The sequence below is a fragment of the Neodiprion pinetum genome, chromosome 4, assembly GCF_021155775.2.
Source record: "Neodiprion pinetum isolate iyNeoPine1 chromosome 4, iyNeoPine1.2, whole genome shotgun sequence".
Taxonomy (NCBI): domain Eukaryota; kingdom Metazoa; phylum Arthropoda; class Insecta; order Hymenoptera; family Diprionidae; genus Neodiprion; species Neodiprion pinetum.
The window spans coordinates 31,504,733-31,513,742 of NC_060235.2; the positions used below are offsets into that span (position 1 = coordinate 31,504,733).

Sequence of the window (9,010 nt, forward strand, 5' to 3'; positions counted from 1 at the left end):
TCCGTTCGTAACACCTCGCCAACTCCACGTGCGAAAATCTCCACCAGTTGACGGGTTCGATATTTCGTTGAAGTTTTCGCCAAATCAACCATGAGCACGAGTATCAATTTTTGACCGTCAGGAAAAATGGATACACGGTGTAATATTTCGTAAGCTCCAAGTGCATCGTGACAAATGAAATATTTTTATCGCAGACTCAGTTACGCGATGCTAAAGTCAAGCCGCATACATAATATGCGCTGGTTATAAATGATCCGTGAAGGATCAACTTTCAGTAGAGTCTGGCGTAGCTGGAGCTTTTCCCTTCAACCTGGACCATCTGTCTCATGACATATATGTAATATACATATATATAAATTCATGAGAAAATTTTCAAAACATCTCGCGTTGCACGGTTCCATTAGCATCGACACGTCTGCATGATGAAGTAGACGAAAGCTCTGACAAAATTTTCGCGACAAGTTCTGGCTGGCTGGACCTCATCCTCCGGCTGTGCATCGAGCCGATTTACTTGTTATTTCAGATACTGTCGCGTGCCTGTCGCGTATCAATAAAACCTCGCCCGCATGAATGAGCGAATGACGCGCACGTGAATCGCCTTTGGATTGAGTCCAGCGTGGTTCGACCGACTTAAGGTGAGCCGACGACACGCCGTGCCGGCTCTTTGGTACATTTCACTAGAGATTCGGTAGGGGACCTCGTTAAACGGTAGCACCGGACCCGTGTACCAACTTGCGTATGACACACACCCAAACATGGATTCCAGCCGTCCTCTCCCGTGTAGAACACGGAGACCGTAGCGGCGGCAGCGACGACGGTTGCGCAAAAAAAAAAAAGAAACGTCGCCTGACGTGGGTTAATTATTGCGGTTGAATCAGCTGTCGATAAAGCCGATCGCAATCTGGTAATTTACGAACGGCGTGAGCCAGATCAGCGACCCCCCTTTCAGACATCGCGAAGCGTTCACCGTAGGAACGTTTATTCAGTTTCCCTCCTCGCGGTTCCCGCTTGGCTCACCTTGCCTCGTCTTATCTCACCTCGTCTCTCGCCCCTCGCCCTGTTCGATCCCTCCAACATTCCGGACCTTCACCGATGCCCGCGGAAGCACAGAAGCTGGCGGGGGAAGAGCGTAATTGGCGTTTAATTGAAGCTGGATGCTAATGAACAAAGCATTCGAATGGGAGATGGAAGTCTATCCGCCGAGTCGCAAGTTCACCCGGTGCGTACAGCCATTATATTGCCAATTTTGGTAATTACTTCGATGGCCGGGAGGAGAATGAACGCGTCGAGAAATCGTTTGATTCTGTTTTTCGGTATCTAGCTGCCGGAGCTGTTGCCAACCGGTCGTGATCCGAGAGGATGCGGCTGTAACGAGGCAGGAAATTGGAGCGATATTAAAAATGGTGAGCAGTAATGACCTAGGTTAATGGCTTCCATACGAGATGATAGGGAACCGCGTTTTGAGTCTAAGCTCAAGCCGTCGCGCCATGTGGTTCGGATAAATATTATATCAAGCCACGTTACGTACGATCCGCGAAACGTATCTGCTACTTGTTGAACCAGCTCTGGCTCGAGTCATCTTTTGAATCAGTGCCTCTTTAATGGGGATATACCGCCCGCTTATGAGCCCGGCTTGTTCGCAACCGAGTATACCTGTGTACATGTGCGCATATAACGGTTAATGTTACTTTATGACGCGTACATAATACACCGAGTCGACACCCTTTCCCTTCTCGTCATCGTTTAAATAGATGAAGCTGTGGTGGGAAATAACGAGCCTGATATAACTTGGCACCCTGGCCATACCGCCGCCGCGGAATTAATCTCTCATGGGAAATCTCTGTATTAATTCGCAAAACTCCGTTCTTCCTCCTTACAGCTTCCTTCTATAGTCTTCTCTCGGACCTGAAAGGTAGCGTGGATATTTGACTCCGTGATTTCATCCACATGTTTCGAATACACCGTCCAGTGGTCGGCATGCAGGCGGCTGATGAACCGGGAACAAGAGATCGAATGAACAGTTTTGACCTACAGTATTATCCCTGATTGGATGGCTTGAGGCTGTTTATCGTTCGAAGAGAGATTGCGAAAATTAGAGGTTGTAAAATGAAAAAATGCTCATTTTTTTTAAAGCAACGACTGTAAAGCCGCACATCGTGTGCCGAAGGTTTACTGGGTGGCTGACTGTTTGTACGGATGCTGCACGCTGCAGTTTGAGTGATTTCGAGCAGAGTATATCGCGTGTCCTAATGGCATAGCGACGTTTGCGTCCTTATACGACCTTCTACCACGCGTAAAGGTAAAATGGTACGTTGTGTGTTTTCGTTTGTATTTACGCGAAAAGCATTAGAATACGTTCAAGAGCGTTGAAATAGGAAAACGGAGGAATTAACGGTAAAAGGTTGCAAGTACTGTTGGTTATGCCCTTTCATTACGAACTTTATGAGAAATAATCACATCCACTAATGGTGTAAGGTCGCAGTAGCCCGCATACGACCTTATACCACGTCTAATGGTAGAAGGGCAGATACGTAAATTTTTTTCTTTCACAAGAATAAAATTTTCAACCAATGGTGGAAGTTTTTAACTACCAGTTGTTACGCCTTTGTACTGTTACATGTGATCCAATTTTTCGAGAAAACAAGAAATAATTTCAATTCTTCCCGGAGTCGAGAAATCTTTATATTTCGAAAGATTTTACGTCGTTCACGAGATAAATAAAAATAATAATAAAAATGTATTTTGGTGCTGAAGGAGCGTATCCAACAGACATAAATCCTTTTACCTTGATTTAATTCCTCGGATAATCTTAATCTAGATATGCGTTTTGAGTGCTTTTGTAGCGAATGACGGTAAAAAAAAATTATACGTCGCATTATATCCAAATTCGCCTTTCCGACCCACAGTTCCTTAAACCATCAGGCACGCGACATGTATATGCATTTACCCACTCATACTATTTCCGGTTTCCGTTATCCACGTGGGAACGCATGCGCCTACAAGGACCTGGAGCCATCGAGGTCCTGGTGGAGCCCATTTATGTTCAGCTAGTGGGTAATTCAGGTCCGACGCTTCTTGTTTGTCACCAATTTCACGGCATTGAATTCCTGATGATACCGGGGAGGTGAATTTGCGTGGGCGTTAGCAACGATCGATGGGAGGAAAATTACGCCAGTTTTGGAATTATATTACTGTCAGAGCGATCTGTAATCAATGCTGAGAGTGAAAATAGAAGCAGCTATAGATCAGCCATAAGGCCTGAGGATCAATTTTCAACATATAAAAATACAAATGAGAAAAGTTTTACGCCGAAATCCAGTGTGGCGGAATCAGTGCTGATGGCATTTATTCGTGTATTTCTCTTCTTCTCAGTTTTTTTTTTTTTATTCTCGAAAAGAAGAGCCAAAGAAAGAGAAACGTGCAAAAAAAAAAAATTTTTTTTTAGCGAAACATTTTACGATCTCTTTTCTCCCGGGGAAAACTTTATATCCCTAATTCTGTTTGGAAGTAAAGACGTTACAAAGAGATAAAAGTGTTCCCTGTTTCATAAAACCAGAAACAAAGTGATCCGTTACGACTTTGGAACATTCCACGAGTGGTTCTCGCCTAAATTCCGAACATCTCGAGCTTTTAATTCCTCGTGAAAGTAAGCCGGAGACTCTTTACATTTCCCGTGCCGCCTTGAGCGGTACATTAAGCAGCCGATACGCGGCTATAATAATGGTTCACATTATTTCCGACATTGGCGGAAAATTACTCTATGTCTTTTTTCGCGCCGGATTGCGTGTCTCTCACTGTCAGCGATGAAAGGACACACATACATTCACGTGAGGGTAAAATCTAGATCACGACGTTCGTGGAAAAGTGAAAGACACGGTATTTCAGCTGCAGGCAATAGCTATTCAGCATCGCCAACCTCGGCGAAAGTCGTAGAACAACGTAACTTGCGTGTGAGTCGAATGACTTCCGCAGTCTCGTTATGAACGAAAATTTCGTGGATAATTACATTATTGTGTCGTTTTAAAGCCGTTCGATTGGTAGCGCAGCGGGGTCCTCAGGCATGCTACGCGCCATAAATTCTTAATGGGATGGAATCTGCAACCCGGGTCTAGGTCAGTCCGAAGGAAATTGCACTGAAAAAAGGCCAGGAGAGATGAAAATATCAGGTTTATACCAGCAGTCGCCAAGAAGTAATCTGCGTTAAACTGCATCCGAGCTCGTAAATCGTTGGAGCTCGGATAACTCATTAAACCCTTGACCCTTTCCTATTGGATTTCTTGCGTCCGACAAACGCCATTAAAATTAAAACCTTCGAATCGATATTTATAAGTAGTACAGCTACTGCCGAAACGTCGACGTTGCGGAGTCTTCGTTCGCAAAAAATTCACGATCCTACAACACGGGAGAGAAAACAGCCTTCCCGCTACCATGGATTGTAAACTTGTTGCGCCTCGAGTAGGTATTTCGTGTGAGTTGTATAATATGCGCAGCTGCAGGCCGGCGGGAAGGCGGGCAGGTAGGCACACAGCGTGGTTCTGAATTTATCTTGGCCGATCCTTTCATCTGGGACAGCCATAATTCCATGTGGTTCTAGCTTATTACAAGTCATACGCGACCCGGCGATGCCTTGCGCACATCGCGTGGTATGCGTGCATACCTCTGCAGGTACACTCGTGTATTCGTGCACAGCGCCGCATTTGCGCTCTCTCACAATACACTTATAATATGCCTGTCCGTACTCAAACGTGTATTTAGATACGTAAGTACCGGGGGAACGGTGGGCGCACGGTGCTTCAACCGCGAGTGAAACTCACGGGGGACTGACGGGTTCTGGGACCGGAGTCTGGTGTCACGGTCGAGACAAACGTGGTCGCCTCGAGCTGGCTCTTGTCGTAACGTTGAGATTTGGCGGCCTTTCGGACGCGGACTGAACCGTTCTCTGCGGTGAAATCTAGCTGACGGGTGGTGACGGGTCATGGTCGGGTCACGGACAGGTTCCCGCCGCGGAAACTCCCCTGCTTCGTAATTTCTTACAGTTTTACCAACTCAGCAACGAGGCCCTCTTTTAAAGAGTTACCAAAAACTTTGCACAACCATCATCCCCGAAAAGTTTCTAAAATTCTTTTCTTCTCTCCCTCAAGTTTCTACTGTCAGAAAAGTTTCTGTATATTTCCCTGAACACTCTGCGAGAGTTATATCAAATGGTCTAATCAATGAGGACAAGGCTGGAGGTCGCCGAGGAAATGGAAGCCGGCGAGGCGTGTTAGGTGCGTGTGAAATGCAGACCATGTGTTCAGTTTCCGCTGAATTTGCTGAAATTTTCACGGAGTATAACGTTTCATCCATGGCGGCATCTGTTGGCCAATCTGTCAGTTTTGGAACCGTCCTTTCTACTGATTGAAATTACTCGTGATTAAGCTTGTTTGGCATTTGACAATCGGTCAGCGAAGTCCTCGATGTGTAACGCCGGAGGAAATCAATCGGACAGTTAAAGTTGGGTTCAGTTGCTCGGTATTATTTATTACCTATCATTAGATATACCGGTGTTCGGGTTGGTTTTCGGGGTTACCGTTGATGGATACCAATAAAGTATATGCATGAATTAGTAATTTGGTAAAGTATCAGCTAATTAATTGAGCCATTTCATTTGTTGGGTAGAATTCTTGAGCTCGTTTTTTCACTCGGCTATTATCGTATCCTAATCGAAGCGAGGGTGGCACGCAACGCGTCGAGGGTCACAACCACCTCTGCACCGGTTGACGGTGGAAAAATATTCGACGTGTAATAATGGCCTCTACAGGTATTTGGTAATTACGAGTCTCGCCGTGACAACAGCGGTGTCACCGCGTGGCTAGACGTGTTTTTGTCAACGGCATTCCACCAGGAGTCCGGCCATCCCGGCTCCGTAGCGTTAGGAAATATATCGTCCGGCCAAAGCCAGAAGTCAGGATTGCCAGTCCTCGGCAAAGAAGACTGCCTTGGGCCTTGCGTGATGCGACGGTATTAGACAGGCCGTCCCGGCTCTTCGTTTCGTTTTTCCTCATTTCTTAGGGTAAGCCCACACCGGAAAGACTCTTCTCCACGCTCGGAGAAAAGGAGAAAAGCTTCTTCGATTCAACCGACACTTTTTCCACTTCTCGGCGGAGTGAATTATTTCGCAACCGCGTTATGGGTAACTTGTAAACACTTTCCCGGTTCAATCAATATCTTTTTTTGGTTTGTTGGCTTTATCGAAAAAAGTTAACCTCTTGAACGATTTTTTTTCGAGACTATCAAACTTTTACTCGGAGTGTATATCGCCAGGTGGTGTTGAATGAAAACGATCTACGTTGAAATCCCGGAGAATTGTGAATTTATTTAAAAGTTTGGTCGTTAACTCTGCATGCGGCGCGACTCTTTGGTCGGACTCGCAGGGGTATTCAGCCGCGCAGGTGGGTGCCGATTTGGCGGTCCGAACCTGCGTACCGACACGCAAGGATCGTCCGGCTCTGGTAAGTGGGACTGCTGAAACTAGGGCTTCGGATTATATACAATCTTTTGTCCGAAGAATCTTTGAGTCGCCTTGAAATGTCGAAATTTTTTGACTTTCCCTGCATCACAACGCCGTTTCCATAACTCGAGGGTGGGTTCGAGAGGGAAACTTTCCGTTACTTTCACCTATGTTCAGAACTATTACAATAACGGTGAATTAATCAGAGACGGATCCTGTGAGTGGAATAAGGTAATTGGAATGATAAAATATGAGAAGCCTTCGAAGTTTGGATCGAAAATCCACACTGACGCACAAAAGAAGTTATGCATGCCATCGAGGGTTTGGTAAGTGGTTTCCTATTCATTAGGCAACTGGTTTCTCTAGCTCAAAAAAGTCCTCGTCAATAATGCAATAAAATTTCATTTGGGATGATCGAAAACCTTTGTTCCGTGTCCTTGTTCGCGATGCCATTAAGGTATAATTTTAGTAAGTGCATCGCGGACGAGACCTTCGTAGGTTCTAGTTTCGTCCGTGTCAGTATATATCGGAGTATTGACAACTCAAGCGAACGACGCCGATCTTACGAACGACCGGCACGGCACGGTGGGCGATGAGACGAGTAATAACGATGATAATGGCCTATGCAGCACTCTATCTACGGCTTCTTTTGTCCTCAAAGATGCATTTTACGTGCTAGGCGTATGGGCATACCTGCAGCAGCCGCATATACGCGTGAGGCACGAGTCACATATTCCTTCATGCAACCGACGCGACGTGAAGGAATTACAGAGCAGAGTGTAGACGCGTAGGCACGTACCGCGACAGATCCCATTCTCCTATATCTCTTATTTACAAACGTATTGTCTCAATTCCATAACAAGTCGGGATGCAAGACTTAAGAACAATCGGCAAGGCCGTTTGCACATTCAATTCTTGAGTTGCATTTTCGTCTTCCTCGCTTCGTTTTTGGATACCGGTTGTGGAATAAAGAAAACGGTGCGTGCAGATATGCATGCACGTAACCACGTACGCGGAAAATGAATCACAAATTGAAAAAAAAATGGAGTCGAAGATAACATCAGCAGAGAAGAATCATTGATCAATCATCATCGTGTGCTGCTTAAACCTGTTGCCGTGGCTTGTCAGGAATCGCTTAAGTTACCGAAAGAATTTTTCCCGTTATAAATTGTGACCACGGAAGATGTTTCTTTGTCTGGCTATAGTTTCGCGGCTGATGAAAAATTGAAAAATTTGCCACTGAAGCGATAATAGACGATTTTAATTGGATTCTCGGAGAAACAAATCGGCTGACTTGGCTACCTTCTCAAGCCGCACGCAAAGTCGCGCGATCCCATTCGACATGGATAATAATTCATTTTTACTTTTATCGTTGCGTCACGTGGATAAATCAAACATCTCCACCTGACTTTACGAAGCTCAGGAGCGGGTGGGGCGGCCCAAAAGAAGAGAGTTGGGTCAGGGAGACCCACCGTGGCGCAGGAGGCCAATGAATTCGATTATTTTCGATTTGATTTACGATATTGGAGGGTTTCTCAATGAATCGTTAACGATATTGTCATTACGCTTCAGGCACGTTCGAGGTGTGTTCGAATCTGATATTCTCTGCCTCTGCAGATCGTGAATACGTGTAGCCATTTCAAACACTCAACTTTGATATTACGCTACTTGCACGTCACGCCTGTTTTTAGCGGGTCTAATTGCTAAAAGACTTTCTTATTTTACAGAGTTTTCATCGTTGGTAAACTAAATGGTCTGCAACATTTGAAGAACTCAATTTTTCGATAATTTTCCTGCATCGGAAGCTTCATCACCGTCGAACACGTTTCCAAACAAACCAACCCACAGACATTTAATTGCAGTTGGTAAATCGGTAAGTGGAAATCGAGGTGAGAAAAAAAGCAAAATTAGAAATTATAATTGATTAATTCTACTCGTATTCACTCTATTTTATCGGTCACTTGTGTCATTCGCGAAATTACGGGTATAGAATAATTGACCTCGATACAGATTAGATCAGAGTTTGTTTTTGTGCTTTGGATGGAACAGATTGGTATTTGGTGGCAAATTAATATGAAACCGGGACACGTTCCTCTCTACATTTACGCCTCCCTGACTACCGGGGGTTGATGCCCAGGTAATTTAATATCCGGTCCAGTGGAGCGTCACCTGTTAGTTACCTGATTCCACCTGAAAATAGCATCGTCGATCCTCTGGATTCACTCGGCTGTTCCACACATCTGTGTCGCTATGGTGAGTCCTACAATGACAAAAGAGCAATTTCATGTGTTCGAGAAAGAATATTGACCAATGAACTGCGAGGTCGCAATAGGGAAGAATTTGGATGATTTTAGTTGAAAATTGGCTTATTGAATAATACTATGGAATCGCTGCAGATTCTGAATTCAATATCGAATATTATGGAGTTCAGAATCGGAGATCTACGTAAATTTGTGTTATGAGAAAGCTTCTACATTTTTGGTTTTCAGTAGGAGGAGAAAAATGTAAACTTCTGAAAGC

General features: G+C 44.9%; 1 long non-coding RNA gene across 1 annotated transcript in view; it reads left to right on the forward strand.

Moving 5' to 3' along the window:
- LOC124216724 (uncharacterized) overlaps positions 1 to 8,737 on the forward strand; it is a 64,586-nt gene extending 55,849 nt beyond the window's left edge. Inside the window, exons 2-3 of the long non-coding RNA XR_006882685.2 lie at positions 8,218 to 8,363; positions 8,540 to 8,737. This is a non-coding gene — a long non-coding RNA (uncharacterized lncRNA). The remainder of the gene's footprint in view (positions 1 to 8,217; positions 8,364 to 8,539) is intronic.
- Positions 8,738 to 9,010: the final 273 nt, after the last annotated feature.